The 20,780-nt window shown below is 38.2% G+C and overlaps 1 long non-coding RNA gene across 1 annotated transcript; it reads right to left on the reverse strand.

Annotated features, from left to right (window-relative positions):
* Positions 1-210: 210 nt before the first annotated feature.
* On the reverse strand, positions 211-14,797 carry LOC132124596 (uncharacterized). Its single transcript, XR_009426789.1, has 3 exons — positions 14,676-14,797; positions 14,548-14,598; positions 211-287 (listed from the first exon to the last, which is right to left on the reverse strand). It is a non-coding gene; the product is annotated as an uncharacterized LOC132124596 (long non-coding RNA).
* Between the last annotated feature and the right edge of the window lie 5,983 nt (positions 14,798-20,780).

The following is a 20,780-nucleotide window of genomic DNA, read 5'->3' on the forward strand; positions in this document are numbered from 1 at the left end:
TGTATCCAAAAAAAGTAGACCCTTTTACAGATTCTATTGATGTATTGCTCTTATCTGTACGATTAAAACTGAAAGTGTAATTTAAGTTCTTTTCGGGGTTATGAGGAGAAAATGACTCAAAACGCGTATCCGCGTTAATCGACTCGAGAGGGTTAACTAGGGCAATAGGGTAAAAGCTTCTGTCAAAACCACATGATCGATGCATGGGAAGGGTCATAGGTTAACCCATGACTAGGTTAACTTCGGAAAGTTCAGCCCATCCATCACAAGGTTACCGGAAGTTCAACCTGTCAAAAGGTCAAAGGTTAAAGTCATAAATCATCATGACAGAAGCTACCGAATAGGTACTACTTGCGTTCTCTGGAAGGGTTCTCCCCCCTCCATTGTTGACAGATGTTCTTGTAAGCTGGCTGGTGATTTCTTGAGCCGTGAGCTTACACCCACTTTTTCAGCTCTGGGTTCTTGGCTGAAAGGGTTGGAGTGTCAGGCCGGGAGAAACTCTGTGGTGTGCGTTTCTCCGATCCCGCCACTCTGTAATCTGTGAGACTGTTTCAGTTCTGCATGAACAGTGTCAAGTCCATCTTGGAGCTCGTCTCTCTGCAGAGTAAGCTCGTTGATGTTAGCTCGGGCCGCTTGCAAGTGTGTTTTGCAGGCCCAGGTTTTAGAGTCTCTTTCTTTCAGCTCAGTCTCTGCTCTTTTAAGGAGACCGTCACCTTGCTGGAGTTTTTTGTTGAGTTCTTTTAGGGCTTCTCTCTCCATCTGTTCTCTTTGATGCTGGTTCTGGGTCTCGAGGAGGAGCTGATCAAGGCAACTCTGGGTTCGGGCCTGGTCTTTCCAGGCCTCCTCCGCTTGAAACTTAAGCGTTGCTGCTTGCTGTTCAAGGTCGATGTTGCTCCATTCACTGAGCCGTGCCTGGGCAACGAGAATGTGAACTAGGCTTCCGAGGGTCCTGGCGAGTTTTTTGTAGTAGTCGCTTTGGGTTGGATCGTGTGCCATCAGTTCATCTAGCTCGGTGTCTAGTTGCTCTGGGTGCTGCAGGTTACTGGTGTCCTTGGGCAGGAAGGGGGTCATCACTGCTTTCAACCATGTCGAGAGATGGCCACCGTGGACTGCTGGACTGGATGACTGGAACATCCTGGCTCACTGTAGGTGAAAGAAGCACAACACACACACAAAAAGACCAGTGCAAGTCCGTTCTACGGTTAACGAGCTATATTCGTACGGGCTGTGCCGTTTATGAGAATTTTGGGGCTAACTGACGCAAACAGTCAGACAGTTCAGTAGCCAATGAACTTGGGTCAACAAAGTACCTGAAATGGGGATTTGACAGGCTGGAACCTAGCGGTCGCGTGATGACACCGGCTGCTGGTTGTCGCTCTACTATTTAGCTTCTTTGGTGGCTCTCACAGGTTACTGTCTCTATGTGTAATGAAAGAAACAAATCACAACAGAACAGAGGATAGAAAAAGATCAAAGTGAAACACAACACTTGAAATGAGATAAAAACAATAGTAACAAGATGTGTTAGTGAGAATAAGGAGGCCTAAGCCTACTGCTAGGTTTTAAGATAGGGCCAACAGGTGAGTGGGCTATCTGAGTAGGAAACCTAGAAAGATGGTGTGGCTTGAAGAAGCAATGGGTCAAACACTTAAAATATATCTGTGGCAATATCTAATATTCTGTGGCTTATAATAAGTGGATGGGTTTTATCACATTTGGTTCACCTGGGTGAATTGAAGCCATTCAGGTGGAAACCAGTGGCTTGGTCAACCTCTCCGGCGCTCCCCAAACACTCAACCGCAGTGTCCCCAGCCCTCCGTTACTCTGGCGTTTGTGCCCTCTCAAATAGCTTGTGACTTTTAACACAACCTGGCAACACCAAGATGTCAACCGCCAGACAGCACTGCAAAATTGGGGTGTTCGCTAGAACCCTCTCTTAAAAGAGAGTGGCCCCCGTTTTAGGCCTCGGATTAGGTACTGGTCCCAGAGATTGCATGGTGTGTGTCGGCTGGACAGATTGACTACCTTTGGAGAGCCAAATTGCTGATGTCTCCACTGCGTGTTTAGTAAGCGGAATTACAGCCGACTTTAATGTGATCTAAACTCTGTGCGCTGTCAGCGCTGATTTGGTGATACTGCACAAGAGCGGGCAGGATTCTTTTCACTGCACTAAACACAAATGTAAACAACAGGATTTTTCCATCTGTTGACTCCCATAAACATTTATCAAAATAGCACTTATGATTTAAATGTTTTAGGTTTACAATCGGGTAGAGTTTTTATCGTTTATTTTTGAATATCACTGTGGTTCACCCCGAATTCAATAACGATATTTAATAAGAAAGGCCTTATAAACTGAATCTGAGGAACATCGCTCATGTTCAGATTTACATATTGCAACTAATAAAAGAGATTTCTTCGTCTTTTAATTATTAACATTAAAATTTTCTCACTGCAGAGAGATCTTGGTCTTTTGACAAGCAGCTGAAGAAAGATTGTTACGGATGTCAGGTCGATCATCCTTCGCAAACACAACATTCATGTCTCTATGAGGCACCTGCATAGTATTTTCTGGGATGTTTTGAACAACTCTCGCATAAATTGTGTAAACCTGATCTGAAACTCATTCTGGCACAAACCTTGAAACTGTTTGGTTTAACACCGCATCAGCAAAGAATTCAGGGTGTTGTCGATGGTGTTCTGTGTGAGCTCAGAGATGAGATGTACATAGTGGAAGGTCTGGCAGAACTCCTGGCAGGCCATTTACGACGCTGTTGACAGCTGGAAGAAGAGTACACCTGCTGATTCTGATTAACCGTGGGGACATGGGTAACCTCTGCAGCACAAACTGTCTGGGAAAACTCATATTTAAACAAAGAATTAAGAGTGAAATAAATTTTTTATTGTATAAGATTATAGATGATGAGAGTGAATGTTATGTGGACAATAAACGTTTAATGAAATTAAAAAAACAAATGTTATTTGTGAGGGGAATGTCGGAGGAGTGGTGTGTTATGACAACTCACTGCCTCACAAACACGTATAACCCACGCATGACTGTTAAAAATATTTTAATGTGTGTGAAATTCCTTCAATATCTAGATGATGTATAATTAGATAATGTATGACCTATCAAATTGAACTTGTATGTGTCTTCTGCAACGATTGCTAATAAAAAGCTTTTGACCCTAAATAACTCTGTCATTGTTTTGTGTAAACAGTAGTGGTGGTAAGATGTCTGAATTAATGAAAAAAGTGTACTACAACCCAGCGTACCCTGGTTCTTTGGGAGGTAAAGAACGATTAAAACGCGGTGTACTACAGGAATACGGGGTAACTCTGAAGGATAAAGAAATATCAGATTGGCTAGCATCTCAGGACACTTATACATTACACAAGACAGCACCTATCAAATACAAACGGAATAGAGTGATAGTGTACGGAAAAGATGTACAGTTTCAAGCAGATCTTGCTGCTTTTTCGAAAGAAAATGACGGTATCAAATTTTTACTGACATGTATAGATGTTTTTAGCAAGTATGCTTGGGTACATCCGCTGAAGAATAAGACAGGTGTAGAGGTTACGAAAGCATTCGACTCTATACTCAAAGAAAACCGTATACCTCAAAAATTACAGACCAATAAAGGTACAGAATTTTTCAACAAACATTTCCAACAACTGATGAAAAATTATAACATACATCATTTTGCTACAGCAAGTGATGTAAAATCGTCTTGTGTGGAGCGATTTAATCACACTTTTAAATCATTTATGTGGCGGTTTTTAACAGCTATCAATTCAAAGCGTTACTACAATATCTTACAAGATCTTATAGAAGGATATAACACCAGTTATCACAAAAGTATTAAAATGCGACCGTTGGACGTCAATAAAGAAAATGAGACAGATGTGTTCAATAATCTGTATGGAAAGTTACGTAAAGGAACACCTGTCTTCAAGTATAAAATAGTGGATGTAGTTAGAGTTTCAAAAGTTAGAGGTGTATTTTCGAAGGGTTATGAACAGAATTACACCGAGGAATATTTCACTATAGCCACTCGTATACCACGAAACCCTCCAGAGTACAGACTACAAGATTATGACGGTGATGTTATCGACGGTTGCTTTTATGAAAAAGAATTACAAAAAATCATTGTGAACCAAGACAAATCGTTTAAAATAGAAAAGATTTTAGATCGAAAAAAGAGTGGCCGCCAAGTGCTTTGTCTTGTCAAGTGGCTGGGCTGTTCTACTAAGTTTTCCTCATGGTTAACAGAAAAGGAGATCGTGGACATACAGAATCCATTAAAGTAACAACCGGAGGTGTCATAAGTAGCATTTGTGAAAAACTACACCATGAGTGAGGGCGGCTTTTATATCACGCTACCTTGTAATGCATCTATGGATGTTTACCCTGACAATCGTATCTCAAATTACAAAACGAGACTAGCCAGAAGTATGAACCTCAAAGGTCAATGGGAAGTCGGTTTAATCGAGTTTTATTATCCTATTTCCTGGTATACATTTATTGAGGAGGATGCCGCCTTTATTATTAACACCAACCCTAATATACTGGGATATGATGAGAGGCATTACGAAGATGACAGTGATGTGATTATCTATATTAAAGAAAGAAATCTACAAAATGTATCTAAAGTGTGCAATACGTTAAAACCGGGTTATTATGAAGATGTACTATTTCTGATTAGAGAAATCAACGCCAACCTTCCACCGAAAGTCACACTTGGTTACGATCACATCAAAAACAGGATATTTCTAAAAGCACCGACAAACACATCTTTGATATTTTATGGGAAGTTGGCTATTATTCTAGGATTAAAGTCTGGTGTGTCTCTAGGAACTGCAAAACAGCACACCGAAAATAGTTCTGACGGCGCACCTGTCGTCACATACGCACCGCATCAAGCTGACATAAGAGGTGCATTTTATAGCATGTACATATACAGTGATATGATCGAATATCAATCAGTAGGTGATTCGTACGTACCGCTACTGAGAACTGTACATATAGACGGTACATCTAATGACAGCGTCAGTGTTAGATTCGACAAGCCGCATTACGCACCTGTGAATAAATCTGATATTACAGATATCTGCATTGAGGTTAAAGACGATCAGAACAAACACGTGCGTTTCAAGTATGGTAAAGTTGTGGCTAAACTTCACTTCAGACCGGTGAAATAAGTTTTAGTTTTAGCAAAACTATTACGCAACTATGGATCCCGAGCGATATGTTACATACTACCGGAACCAGGCGGGTAACGGGTTACCAGGATACGCGGGCGGAGCAGGCATAGGTGGCATCTTCAAATCTCTTTTTAGGACGGCGCTACCGCTGTTGAAAAGAGGTTTTAGTATAGTAAAACCACATCTAAAAACTGCTGCTAGAAACATAGCTAGCGATGTTGTGACCAGCACTTTATCAAGATCGTATAACGACAATAATAATAATAATGGACAAAATGGCAACGGGTTAATGGTGATGTAACAAGGTTCTTTTAAACCACCGGGTGAGCGTCTACGTAGGGGGAGTGGCCGTGTGAAGAAAGCTAAACGTCGCAGTAACAAACGCGCAGCCCCAAAACGTAACCGGCGTCCCTGCACTAAACGTGTAAAGAAAACCGTCCGTACCAAAAGATTTCTGAACACTATTTTCTAAACATGGCTCTATTCCATCGCATGTCCGAGGAGTGTATTAAATCAGAGTTAGATTTATTCACGATCCCCATGACACAGACGTCCATTGAAAAAAATACTTACGTCGAAATACCGCCTCTATCCGCAATAACCGATTCATCACCATTAGAATTTTTTATCGCTGGCACGGGAGAGGATTATTTGGATCTTAATAACACTCTTTTATACACTAGACTCAAAATAACCGGACCCGACGGTTCTAATATACCAGACGGATCGCCTGTTGGTTTAATAAACTATCCGGGAGCATGTATATTCTCACAGGTGGATGTCTCTCTGGGGGATCGTCTGTTAACCCAGAGTTCCATTACCTACCCCTACAGATGTTTGATTGAAGCTCTGATTAATTTTGGAAAAGATACACTCGAAAGTGTCTTTTCAGCCGGTTTGTTCTACAAAGATACACCGAGTCACATGGATGCTACTGACCCTGCTTGAGAAAATACGGGGTTAATGAAGAGAGCTGCATTTACCAATGCTAGTAATGTGATAGAATTACTATCCCCCATTCACAGCGACATTTTCCTTCCAGAAAAATAATGTTGAATGGTGTAGATATAAAAATAAGAATGACAAGAGCTAAAGATGAGTTCTGCCCAATGCGAGATGATGCTGTTGGTTATAAACTCAATATTGTGTCAGCATCTCTTTTTGTCAAAAAAGTTACTGTTTCACCAGGAGTCCGGTTGGGGCATGCTCAGGCACTTCTAGGCATTACTGCTAAATACCCCATAGACCGTGTGTGTGTGAAGAATTTTTCTATCCCAGCTGGTTCTCGCGTATCTAATCAAGAAAATCCTTTTCTCGGTACACTACCAAAATCAATAATTTTAGCAATGACCGAAAATTCAGCCTTTTCAGGAGCGTATGATAAAAACCCCTTTGCTTTTAAACATTTTAACCTGGAGTTTTTGGCTTTATATCAAGACAGCGTCCAAATTCCATCCAAACCGTTTCAACCGGAATATGAAAGCGGATCAGCCGTTAGGGACTTTTATCAACTCGTGACGGCTACCGGAAGACATCTTAAAAATCAACCTCTTGTAATAGATCGTCAGGATTTTCTAAACGGCTACACGCTCTATGCCTTTAATTTGTCCCCTGATGAAGATTGTTCGAATCATGTTGTTTCACTAATTAAATCGGGAAATATTAGACTAGAAGCACGATTCAGACAACCTCTCAGACAATCCATAACCATTATCGTATATGCGATTTTTGATTCAATTGTTGAAATATCCAATCGAAGACAGGTGTTAGTGGATTATTACTGAGGAGGAGGGAAAATGAATACGGTTCAACTAACGTCTGTTATGGATAAAATTGATCACAATACAAGTTTTTTAGGAGTGCTTCCCAGTGATTATCTACCCAAAGTGACCGTAAAGAATACCCCGTCTATGCTTATTTTTAACTCGGACCCCTCCACAAAATGGGGATTGCATTGGTTAGCAATTTACATAACCAAGGATGGCGTGAGCTGCTTTTTTGATACCTTTGGAGGATCTCCAAAAGACCACCGTTTTCCAAAGACCGTACAAACCTTTTAAAAAGACAATTCTTTCTGTGTACAATACTCTAACAAACAGGTTCAAGACTTTACATCAGACACTTGTGGACAACATTGTGTGTTTTTTCTGTATCACATGTCAAAGGGTTATGATTATGAAAATGTTGTTAAAATGTATCATGATGATCTGATTAAAAATTATAATATGGTTGCACAATTTGTAAAGAGACTGAAACCTTCTCTCTGTGATAAATTTAATTGTATTGAGTGTGTACAAAATTGTAAAAGGTGTCTGTAGTACGCCTAGAACTGTGCTATTATTTTATGTTTAATAATAAATAAAATGCTATGTAATCTTGAATGTATTAACAATATGGTGGTACTGTATAAATAAAGACAATGTATAGACAGATCTCTTTTCCATCTTTTTTATTAACATCAAAACTTAATACATAACACAACACAATTATTTCAAAAACATATTTACACACAAAAAAAAAAAAAAAATAATAATAATAATAATTTAAAAAGATAACCAGGCAGTAGTATCGAGTGAGGGTGAATTAAACAACTGTCCATCAGTGGCAGTAGATCGTGGCATAGTCTTTGACGTGTGCTTTTTACGAATCCCTTTTTTCATGGGGTTAGGCGATTTGCTTTTAAGGGTTTCACCATGCGTTTAACCTGCGGATTCGTGATAGTGGAAAATGGTATATTTAAAGTTGAAAAAGCATCCAGAAATTCATCCCAACCACGCGGTCTGTATTCATCACGGAACGTGTGAGGTGCCGTTATACTTTTAACCAAATCCAACATGTGTGAATCTACGATTACATTCCCTTTAAATACAAAATCCCCAGAAGATGTCCATGAAGACACTTGTTTGGCATTAGACATTTTATTCAGAATGAGTTTTATGTTTTTTAAACTTCTTTGAGGCACATTGTTTAAGATTTCATTGACAATCTGATCCTCGCTTTCATCATGCGACGGTGCAGCGGCAGTTGCACTAACAGGTGCGGTGGCAGGTGCAGTAGCAGGTGTATTAGCAGGTGTATTTGCAGGTTCATCGGCGTGAATAGCGTCCGTTTTCGGTAGTGAAAGAGTTAAAGTACTACTCTCCAAATCACCTTGTTTTACTATAGTTAAAAACCTCTGTAAGACGCTGGAATAAAGTTTAGCCTTCCCATGCGAATCTAAATCACTCCTCTGCAATACGTTTCTTATAGCCGTATCTAAATCGTTCTCCACAGTTTGTTGAATTGTCTCACGAACACCGGCAGTTCTTAATTTATTCATCTGATTCTGAGGGATTAGGTAAAGTTTTTCGGCATATTCCATTCCTAATGCTGTCTGGAGGTTATTAAACTAGTGATAAATGGTATTGCCACACTTAACAGAGGTACAAGAAAACCGCCTCATTGATTAATCAACCGCTTTTTTCTTTGGATGTTAATCTTTTTACTAGCGGCGTATTTGATCTCCTGTTTTTTCTTTTTTAACCTCCAGAACTGGTTGGTGTTTAGAGGTATGTTACCTTGAAGTACATTAAGAGCTATCTCACACAGGGATAGAATCAGCTGATCTGACGCTGACTGTAAAATAACGCGGCGTTGTCTCGGTGAAGCCTTATATAATAGTTTTAAAAGAGGTAAGTTTTTACAGAGCCTATCACTCATTTTCAACAACAGTATTTACCGTAGTCTTTTCTGTACATACACCACCTGTTGATCTGAAAACAATTCTGATCTGAGACGTAAACGCTCTGGTGTTTTAGCTTTAAAGTCAATCAAAAGGAATCCGTAAGGTTGATTAGTAGCATCCTTATAACACTCCATAAAGAACTTTGTGTTTCCTGGGTAAATCTGACGTCCTAAAGTCATTATTTGCATCGAGTCTCTCGGACTCTTGTACAAAATAAGATAGTGAGTATTGAAAGAGATAGTCCTACTGGTTTTACCGTGAAAAAACAGATTCTTGGTTATCAATATGATAGAAAATGGTATATGATGAACATATTGTGTGAAAGCTCGCGAGAGTTCATCGTTTGAAAATGCCTCAGACATCAGGTCATCACAGATAATCAACACATTGACATTAGGCTTTATTAAAGTTTCATCAGTTAAAGAGTTTGGAATACCTTCAATATATTTTATATCATACTATGACAACAGTTCATCATACAAAGGTTGCCAACAACTGTATAAAAATACAATACTGTCAATTTTTACATTGATCAACTTGTGTGCATTACACAATAAATTCTTGACAAAAACAATCTTTCCGCTTCCGGATGGCCCGGAGACTAAGGCCGAGAAAGGATATTGGAAACGAAAGTCAAAATCCTCTTCAACATACACATTTTGTATGCTAGAAATACCATTAGTACCCATAAGGAAGTGTGGTGTAATCAGGAAGTAGCACGCGTTTGTCATATACCACTTTGAATCTTTTCAAAACTGCTCTATTATGCAGAGTGAACTTCTTTTTATTCCGCACAATGGTCTCTGTGCGCGTGAGCAGGTGGCTGGTGTCACGTGATGTTACATATCCCTGTATCAGGCATATCATGCTTTCTAGAGTTACAATTTTCGCATTAGCAGAATGCAGCGTGATCCCTTTAGCTTTAAGAGTTACTTTATTTTTTGTGGTTTTAAACGCGTATGTTTTCGGTCCCATTGACGCAAAAGTACTTATGAAATCTCCATCATCAAGTTCATCCATCAATTCACCAAGATATACACCTGTTTTAGGTACCCAATCTCCATCTTTCGATACAAAGATAACGCTGTCTGTATCTACGTAAAAAACACGTGGCCCTAACTGATCCATGAGATCATATAACTCCAAACACCCGTAAGCCGTGGTAAAAGCTGCGATGAACACATTAACATCACTCGCGGGGGCGGGGTCTTCATCGGCATAGCACCATTGAACTAAAGCCACAGTGTCCGACACAAATGAGAAGTGTTTAATGATGCGTCCGTTTCCAAAGATATAGCGGGCGAAATCTTCAGGGTCTGTTAAAAGCTCCGCTGTAGCTTGATTACACCTAAGTCCAAATCTACCCCAAAGCGAATTCAATAAATATTTATTTATAGATCTGCGTGCGGGGTTAAGTGCTATTTTGTCAAGGTCGAGCTGAACTCACTCCTTCTCAAAATAATCTCTGACGTAAGACTCCTTTTCAGCATCTGTCACTATGTGTGATGGAAAACCTGAAGCCTCTTGTTTGAATTTGAGAAACGTCTTAACATAACCGCTGAATAAAGTGTCTGATGTCTGTGGAAAATGCCAGACTTCCTCAATTCTGATTACCGAATAACCTTTATCAATAGCTCTGGAGAGCTCGACAGAGGTCCAAACTCCTGAAATGACCCTTTCGTCATCACTGTGGTGACACTGACCCTGATACTGTGCCTCAGCACAGGTGCGACACAGGGCAAATAGTAGTTTACTCTGAGAGGATTTAACAGGCAATATTGGATGCAGTAGTTTACGTGGGGGCAGTACACTGCATTTAATAAGGGCGAAATAAGATTTGACCGGTTCAAAATCTTTTAAAATGATCTCAGGATGCCCAATAGGGTAGGTTTTACACGACAGTACATACGGATATAGAGATGTGAAATCCAGATATGACACACGCTCGCCCTCAGCGGTCTCGTGGTACAAGCGGAGTGCATTCGTGCGACCTCCGTAAAGTGCTTCTCTAGGATTCAGTCTCGCTGGTGCATTACAATTACTCATAAATGCAATGACACTAGTATCGTTTTGTTTAGCGGACTCCCACTGACATTCCCAAATCTTGTGCACTTTGAGATTATAGGTATCACGCAAAACTTTCAGCTTATTGTCAGATTGTCTTCTGAGCAGGCCAAAAGGTGTTTTTGATACCGGATTCAAATCGTTAGGATTAAAACGACAACAATGTCCATGCCAGAAACACCCCAAAAACTCCAAAGCTATTTTATCGCCATTATCAGCCTCATAATAGCCGTCCACATGATACGGTTCAAATTTGGCTTCGCCATAATTTAAAGCATGATGAACATCGACATTTCTGTGTGCTTTAATGTATTCCAACCATTGTATGGAAGGGTTTGAGTAAGATTTGTACTGATTGATGTAGGCATTTTTGTGCGTTAAGGCAATTGTGTCTTTGGTTTAAAAAGGGTTTTGAACACTTTCATAGCACATCCGGCTAATGTTATACATCCAAAAGGATCCACGTTTGTACATTCTATAAACTCTTTTCGGTATTTCATACATCCTTCACGTAGCAAAACAACATCATTATTGCAGTACAAAGCTAATTGCTTTTTGAAGTCAAACACCTCTCCTGCTACGCCCTCGTACCATGAATCAAATTTCACACGTTCAGCGTCAGACATTGTCTGATATCCATAATAATCTTTTGATGGATACGGGCCGATATAGTTTGCATTCTGCAAGCGATTAAAATGATGTGGAAAGAATCCTTTTTCGCTGGTGTTTAGGTTTAAAGCAGAGGTCATTTTTGACATTTTCATGGGCAAGAAGCTATAGCTGTCGATGTATCTCTGTTTAAAGGCTTGGTCGTACATGTAAACAAGTCTGCAGCCTTGGAGTATGATTTTTGGAGTTAGTCCCTGACTAGTAAAATACTCGAGCAGTATAAAAGAGTCGAAACCCGATGAATTGTGTGCGATAAATGTGTAACCCTAAAATTTCGGTCGTCTGAAATGCTTGATCATGCGATCTACACAATCTAACCCTTCCGCCGAAAATTAATCCCCAGCTTGCGTTGATGCACAAATATAATTTGCCTTATGACGGCCGTCTTCATACATCGTCTCAAAGTCGAAATAAATATAGTCTTGGCTATGTTCTCTAGGCTTGGATGGTTGTATATAGCAACAGTGCTGGTCTTCACCCATGAGAACTTCGGCACAGTGCACACATCTGGATGGTGCACATTTGTGCATTAATAGCTTATCACTGGACCATTTTGTTCTGTACTGTGTGTAACATCTATCACAGTATTTTATGCTATCTCACTGAGACTTTGAACCATCACTTTTTGCTTGTTTATGCATTTCGTAACAGAAATCAGATCTACAGTATCTCAAACAATCATCGCATTGCACCGATTTCTTCGGATGCGTGTAGCAAGACATGTTCGCACACACATTACATGTAAATTTGCAATAATGTAGACTACGATCATTAAACCCTTTATAGCAGTACTCACAAACATACGAGTAACCTAAGAAACCTTTCAGATTTTTTATCCCATAAAAATGATCTTCATGCAGGTACAAATGCAACGTCTTGTGATGCGGCTCATCCATATTTTTATACACTTCCAATTTACCTGAATCAGATCTGTGAAAGATAACTATTTTCAAGTCTAGAAAGGCTTCAAATTTAGAAACATCATGCAACGCAATTTTATCTTGTGGATCGTACCCCAGATCAGTATGTATATTTCTGGCTAATGTCATCAATTCTGCGTCGGTACACTGTGGATTTAGAAAGTGAGCTATGCACATGCTAAAACACATATTGTCTGTGAAATTTTTGGGGGCAAACAAATGCATTCTATTTTTCTGTATGACCTGATTATGAGCCAGGTCTGTCAACTTCCTACGCGCACCAACACCACCTTGTTTGTTTCGAGCTACAGAGACACATAACTCTAAAGCGGTATCAAAACTCACATCCGTATTGCTTTGAACGGTTCGTTCGATTTGGTCTACAAATACATTAACGTCGTGATTGTTATCAGGCGTTAGAACAGCATTAATATCTGTGGGTAGACTTGCACCTTGCAGAGAGATGTTAAAAAACCCCCCCTCACCAGCTAATAATCTGGAAAGCGTAACAATTTCGTTCAAAATGCCGTGTAAAAATATATTATAAGCGGCAAAATCATCTGTTGCTATTTCACGAAAATTTAAAGTTTTGCGAATTTCTAATCCATTAAATCGAGGTCTTGGGACAATCGTAAAATCACCCACACTACCTCCTTCTCTCACCAGTATATCTATGTAAGACCGACTGAGACCCATATCTGGAGCTGTCGGATCATATCCTGAGGGACCGTTATTAGAAGGTCCTGCACCGACCTGATCATCGCTGTCTATAGCGGCACCCAACCATTCGTGTTGTTCGTCTATAAGTTTGTGTAATCTATCATGTTAAGAGGATTAGGCGGTAACATCTATAAATGATTGTTAATAATTTCATGTAACTGTTGTGTATTGTTTTGAAAATCATATCTGGGTCTTAATGGTCTCTGATCATATTCTGAAGTGTGGGTATGTAAATCATCGTGACATCTTTTACTACTCATTTTGAATTATTATTTTTTATTTATTTTAAATCGAAAACACACCTTTTTTTATTTTAAAGACAAGCGTACACACTCCTGAAAACACTGACACCGAAAAACAGAAACATACAGCAGGTATAAATTCAAAACACCTTTTCTCCGTAAGTAAAACAACACCTAATATGGGATACAATAACATGCAATAGCTAAGGTATAAATCAATGACAACAACAACAAACAATATAAATAAATGAAAGAAACTAATGATAATTCACTACCAAGAACAAAACAATACTACATGTAAGAAATAACAAACAATAATGCAAGAAATATTTGGTGGTAATAACGAATCGAAGCCAAAAATAAAAAATAAAAAATTTATTATAATAATAAAACAACAATATAATACATATCAAGGGTGATCACGCCGGTACAAATCTGATAACATTCTTTGCATTAGATTTAAACGTTCCGTGATCAGAGTAAGAGCATTAACAGACAGATTTTGTTCATCCCGGTACACCGCTCATGCGCTGTTGAAACTGTTGAAATTCTCCAAACAAGTTTTCTGCCTTAATACATACCGTTATTCTCCGAAGTCCTTAAACGACTGGTGGTTAGAATATCGTCCGTTTCCCGCTCCGGTAGCCTCAAGCGTTTTACCCCCTGACCCTCCGAGTGGCGCGGTCTACACGTAACGCTAGCTTCAGTGCGAACGCTTGAGAAATCTGGGAGATTGTGAGAAGCTCCTTCGTAAGCCAGAGCGTCGGCGGGGGCGGGATTCGTGATGTGTCCTAGATCACGCGGTGATTCGGTACTAATCATAACCTCTTGTGCAACGTTTTCTGGCGCAATTTTCACAGCTTGATTGTCGCCAACAACTTGCTCGTCTGTCAAAAAAAATAAAAATAAACAAAAAACATATCTCATTATTATTATTTATCTGGTAGTCTAATCATGTTATGTGAACATTAATTTTTAACTTATTGAGAAAAAGGCTTACCGTTATTAACAGCTCCGGGTTCATCACAGGCAAACAACACGCCCTCATCAACTGTAAGAATGATAGCAAAAGTTATTGATGTGATTATTAGACATTGAGTTAATAAAATAAAATTGGAAAATACTCACATAACTCTTCAAGGATCTGTTCCAAGCCTTCATCGAAATCCTGATTCTCAAAACCACCTAGAGATCATCCACGAGACATTAAACAAATATTCACTTTAAAATATATTTAAATCATTTATATATATATATATATATATATATATATATATATATATAAACTCACCCTGGTAGTTGTCTGCCATTGTTTTCGTTTATTGTTGGTTTTGTAATGTAGCACGGCTTGAAGATAATTTGCAGGTAATGAGCATGACACAACTTTTAGTTTTTAAAGGTTGGATAGCCCTGTCGGCGTCTCTTGAGAACACCTCTAAAATATAATAAACTTCAGTGGAGCAGACCCTAATAACATAAATCTTTAATACCCATACACGTTGATTTATGTATATTATTTTTACAACTTGACTGAATGTATCTGTTACCGGCATGATCTACGCCAGACACTATCTGGCCTTTATCTTATATCCTGCTGCGTAAAGACGGTCTTTCATCTCGACGGGGTAGATACGGCATTAACTTTGATTGTTTGAAATGCATTGGTTTTTTAACAATTCCAAAATCAATGCGATGATATCTGTTTAGCGTTTCTCCCCACAAAGTATTGTGTATCGTTTGCGTTTAAAAGTGATTCCGTCTCACATTGGAAATCAAAGATCTTAATAAGTCAAAAGTCAATAAGTCAAAGTCTTAATAAGTTAAAAACCTCATAAGTATGTGTGTGTGTGTGTGTGTGTTGAGCCCTGCATTAATGTTTGCATCGGTGTTTAAAAAATCACCTTGTGAATAAAAATAATAAATGTAATTAAAATAAAAAACTAACGATATATATATATATATATATATATATATATATATATATATATATATATATATATATATATATATATATATATATATAAAACACCCTCTGTCTTGTTAATCCTAACATTGGGATGTATGCTGGATGGGTTTTGGCGGTTAAATGACACAACACCAGACGCCGACACAGACACGTTTCGATGCACAACTTGAGACGATATATTTCTTTCCTGCTATATTGTTAAATGGGGTTACTTTTAACTACGTATGTCTGGTTTATTTACTAGATAACACAACATAAGCGCAGGAGAAGGAAAGTATGTGTGTGTGTGTGTGTGTATTGAGACTTGAAAAAAGCAAGGTAGACTACGCTTGTTTGTTTGTGTATTTATGTACCTGTTTGAGTGTATTTTTGTATTTGTTTGGTTACATGTTTATGTTTTCTGTATGTTTACATTTCTATCTGTGTGTGTGTGTGTGTGTGTTTATGATTGTATGGTTGTGTTTGTGTACTTGTTTGCATTCTCAGTACGTCTATGTTGAGGTTGAAAGATCTAGGGGTTAATAAAATTATAAATGTAACTAAAATAAACTAAATTAATTCGAATTTTTCTATGGTCTGACTTGTTAAAAGATTTCACATCCTTTTGACCAGTAGATGAACTTTCAGCTAAGCTTGCGATCAGAGACCTAAGTTATAAAGTTGAAATTGTCACCCTTTGATCACTGAATGCACAACACCAGAACCCCGGAAAACTAATTAGATTACAGTTGAGTGTTAAACCCCAAAAACCTTTAGATGTTTTACAATCTTCGCTGACATGGTCGTAAAAGTAAACTCAAAGACACCAGACGCGTTTCTACGCACTACTTGAGATGAAATATTTACCAGTGGTGTCAAAAGTATTGACATTCATTACTTAAGTAGAAGTATAGATACTAGGGTTTAAAAAGACTTTTGTAGAAGTTGAAGTATCAACTCAAGCTTTTTACTCAAGTAAAAGTGTAAAAGTACTGGTTTAAAAAACTACTTAAAGTATAAAAGTAAAAGTAATGTAAGGAAAAAAAATGCCATTAAGAACAAAAGCTTAGGCCGCACCACAGGGGCCTTTTGTGCACTACCCCACCTCCTCAAAAAACATTTTTTTCTAAAGGCCATAATGACTATAATGTTATATTAAAATGTTCATGTTGAAAAATTTGGGATGCACTAGGCTACCTGTTTCAGCCGCATATATGCCCATTGAAAATGAATGCATTTTAGTACAATGCAAATACATAGAGCTAGAGATATGATGACTAGTTGCCTATAAGTATTGTTATGGTGCAAAAAGTCAAACTTCAGAGGCATGTTATCAATAACCTTTAATGGAATGTAAATGTACATCCAAGCTTAGCTGCAGGAATCTGCGAGGGCAATGGACAAGAACATTAGTGCAGGCTTAGTAACAATTACACTTGTATGGTTGTCTATTTACAATAAACATTATAGTGCTGTCAAAATGAATGATTAATCCAAGTGATTAATCAAAAATAACTAAAAATAAAAAAATAACTCAAACCTGATACCTCCTTGATTGATAGCTTCTTGTATTCGGTACATACGTCTGCTATGTCCAGTGTTCGGGGGGTAACGAGTTACAAAGTTGGTAAAGCCTATCACAACATTGTCAATCGCGTCGTCAATCGCAAAAGATAATTTATTAAAACTTCTCGCTACCGAACTACCTACAGTAGCTTAATTTGCGGAGGACGAAGAGAAAGCACCCATTTGGTAAATGAGCCAGTGAGAAATAATAACTTTTAAGTGGGGTCCAGTGCCTTTTCGATACTTTTAAAACGGTACCGGCGCCTAAACGGTGCCTGAACCGATACTTAAAAAAAAAAGGAACCTAAAAAAAAAACTATGGATAACTTTAAAGAACATTACAAATATTTAAAATAAATCCATAGCTTTCACCTTGGATGCTCTCATTTCTCAAGTTGTGCTTCCTTTACTCTAAGGCTAATAAATGTATTTCACAATCTGGGTCATTATTTAATACAAAACCACACGTAATGTTTCTACTGTATCTCTGTCACTCACTCTGATATTTAGTTAAAATGAGTGCTGTCTGTCACTGTCTTTAATCAGTTTTGTGATTGACTGTATGGTCATTCTTTATAAAGTAGCAACAATGTCGTTTTTAAAATACAGTACTGTGCAAAAGTCTTAGGGAAAAGAAAAAATTTTATTTTCACCCCAAAAAAGGGTTTTAAGCCAGTTATTTATATCTTTTGCTGTAGTGTGTCCATAGGAAATATCAGTTTGCCATTAATTTTAATAAGAATCTAGTGCGATTTTGAATGCACAAGCAGTTTGACAATGGCAAAATGAATGTTTGGACATGTAAACTGATATTTTCTACTGACACACTACACCAAATATATAAATAGCCGAACACCATTCTTTTAAGTGAAAATATTAACGTGCCTAAGACTTTTGCACTGTAGCTCGTGTATGTATAAAGTATGTATGATTAAATTAAGTATATTTAAATAAGTGTAATTAAAGTATGTGTTCGTTCATATGTGTTAAGGGCTAGATTTTCGCTGGAGGATACGGCTGTGATGAGCGGTGACAAGCGAAAACTTTACAGAAGATGAGAAACCGATTGCTCCCTCGTGACCTTTTGTAAACTGTATTTATGACAAAGAACTGCACAGATACAGATATTCTAACAATCTATCGATAAGCACACACCTTGTGTCCTCTGTGTTTGTTTCCGCTCGCACTGCTCTGCCGCGGTCTGCGGATTGAAGAGCGCGCTGAAAGACGGAGAGGAGACCGGTCTGACGCCGGTTTCATATGAAATTTAAGAGGACTACCGATCGGATACCGGTTCCATACCAAACCCTACTTTTAAGAAATATATTTTTTGATAAACGAACCCAAAACTGGCTATGTCCTTGCTAGAGTGTGATGTGATTTGTGTAATGTGCAGGTGCGATGGATCGCGTACAAACCAATAGGGTGTCGGAATGGTATGATGCCGGATGGCGCGATTTATCTGGATAGGTTTTTTTTTTTTTTTTTTTTTGAATGATTACAAGCCGGAATGAAAACCAGCCGAAATGAAATAGCAGTAACGAAGCTATTTTTAAAATGTAAGGAGTAGAAAGTACAGATACTTGCGTGAAAATGTAAGGAGTAGAAGTAAAAAGTCGGCTGAAATATAATTACTCAAGTAAAGTATAGATACCCTAAATTTCTACTTAAGTACAGTAACGAAGTATTTGTACTTCGTTACTTGACACCTCTGATATTTACCCTTTCCTGTAATATTGTAAAAGTTTCTTTGGCAAGAAAAGCACACCTTGACATATCACATTCATTCCTGTTTAATATTTGTGTTTGCATGTGTGTGTGTGTGTGTGTGTATTGAGTCTTGAAAAAAGCAAGGTAGACTACGCTTGTTTGTATGACCTGTGTGCATTTGTGTTTAAAAAATCACCTTGTGAATAAAAATGATAAAAGTAATTAAAATAAAAATCATATATATATAAAAAACACCCTTTGAAATTAGTTAGTTTCACAAGCCAGTTACAAGCATTTCAAAACCCGTTAGATGTTTTTACAACCGCTTGATGTGTAACTGATATGCAAGCGCCAGGAATCACACAGATGCCAGACAGCGGAGACATTCACGTTTCGGTGCTTGAGATGACGTCTGGTTTATTTACTAGATAACGCAACACAAGCTTGACAGAAGGAAAGTGTGTGTGTGTGTGTGTGTGTTAATTGACATTAAATTGACAGCTTGAGAAATTAAGCTTGACAAAAATAAAAGATATATCGACGGAGATAGTCTAGATTTAGACTAGTCATAGATTAAAGTAATTAACTTAACACATTAAAAAAAAATAACGCTTTTTCAACTATGTTTTTTTTTTTTTTTTTTTTTTTTTTTTTTTAAGACTAGCCTAAAAGTAAATAAAAATCGTATAGGCCTACATCATTTAAAAAGTAAAAACTGACCATATGTTTAAACGGATATAAAGTTTTCACTAATTAAGGACTGATGTCTATTTATTAAAAACTACTTAGTTTAATTATTGTAACATTTAAATCTATTTAATGCTGCTATCACGCCTCCTGCCCGGCCCTCTCTAGCGCTGTAGGTGTGGGTTTTTTTTTTCCGGAGCATTCCGAACCTCATTCTGAGTGTGTCTTCGTGCTGTGAGGTTGTTTTACGGACGCTTCGCAAGTCTGCCGGAGGATCTTTTTTTCTATCGTCTAACAGTCTCGCTTTTTAAAATTTTAGTTAGTGGTAAAGTATTGCATAGATTTGACAAGTATCTTGTCTGGTGTATTTTATTTTAGATCCGCGTAAATGCCTACCATCTTTTTTCTTTTGTTTTAACTTTTTCTAACATCGTGACAAAACTCCTACTTTTCTGGTTTGTATCGCTGCTTTACATTCGTTTCTTTTTTTCAGTTTGAGGTAAGGTACAAATGCTAAAACTCTATTACCTAGTTTTCTTTATTTTCTAACCTAGTTTTATTTTTATTTCATTTGTAACAAATTTAACAACGTTTTTACACTTTTCCAACTACGAAAACGATCATTACATTGTTTCCATTGCTGCTATGCGTTTATAACCTTTTTCTTGAAATACACTGTGTATTTAAAACCTTAATAAAATCTTCCCTTACACCATTTTCATGATTTCGCCCTTTTCAGAGTTTAAAAAAAAGCACATAGCTTCCCAACACTTCTCCCCCCCACCGAAATTCCTTCTTGGGTTCATAAGTTCATATTAAGGTCACTGGCTGTACAGGGAGGGGAGGGGGGTGTACAAACAGGTGTCCAGAACAGATGGCTTTTATGACCCTCATCAATCAAATTTTTGGATACAACCCGCACTAGATCCTCTCTTCCGGGGCTGCTGCGGAATCGCGCAATATTTGAAAGGTCCAACAAACGTAATGATTCAGAATTTGTCTTCCTCGTGTAGAGAGGAACTTAGTAAGTAAAAGAAATGAAAACAACGGAGATGAAAGCTCCCGAGGGAGCCATGAGAACAGGCTTTTCTCTCAGCCGCCATGCTGAGATCAACGGCGATAGAAGAGCGGACCAAGAGCGCGAAGAAGAGCAAGAGAGGGAGGAACTTCCTGGTTTCAGTTCTTATGGCTTGACTGGTTCACACCTCTGTATGCGTGAACAACCAATGAACGTCCGCGATCTGAAGCGGGAAAAATTTCCTTTGTATCTGGGAAACCACTCCAATAAGTTCTGGCTTATCAGATTTCAGCAGTGATATTCTAGC

The sequence above is a fragment of the Carassius carassius genome, chromosome 43 (genome assembly GCF_963082965.1).
Source record: "Carassius carassius chromosome 43, fCarCar2.1, whole genome shotgun sequence".
Lineage (NCBI taxonomy): Eukaryota > Metazoa > Chordata > Actinopteri > Cypriniformes > Cyprinidae > Carassius > Carassius carassius.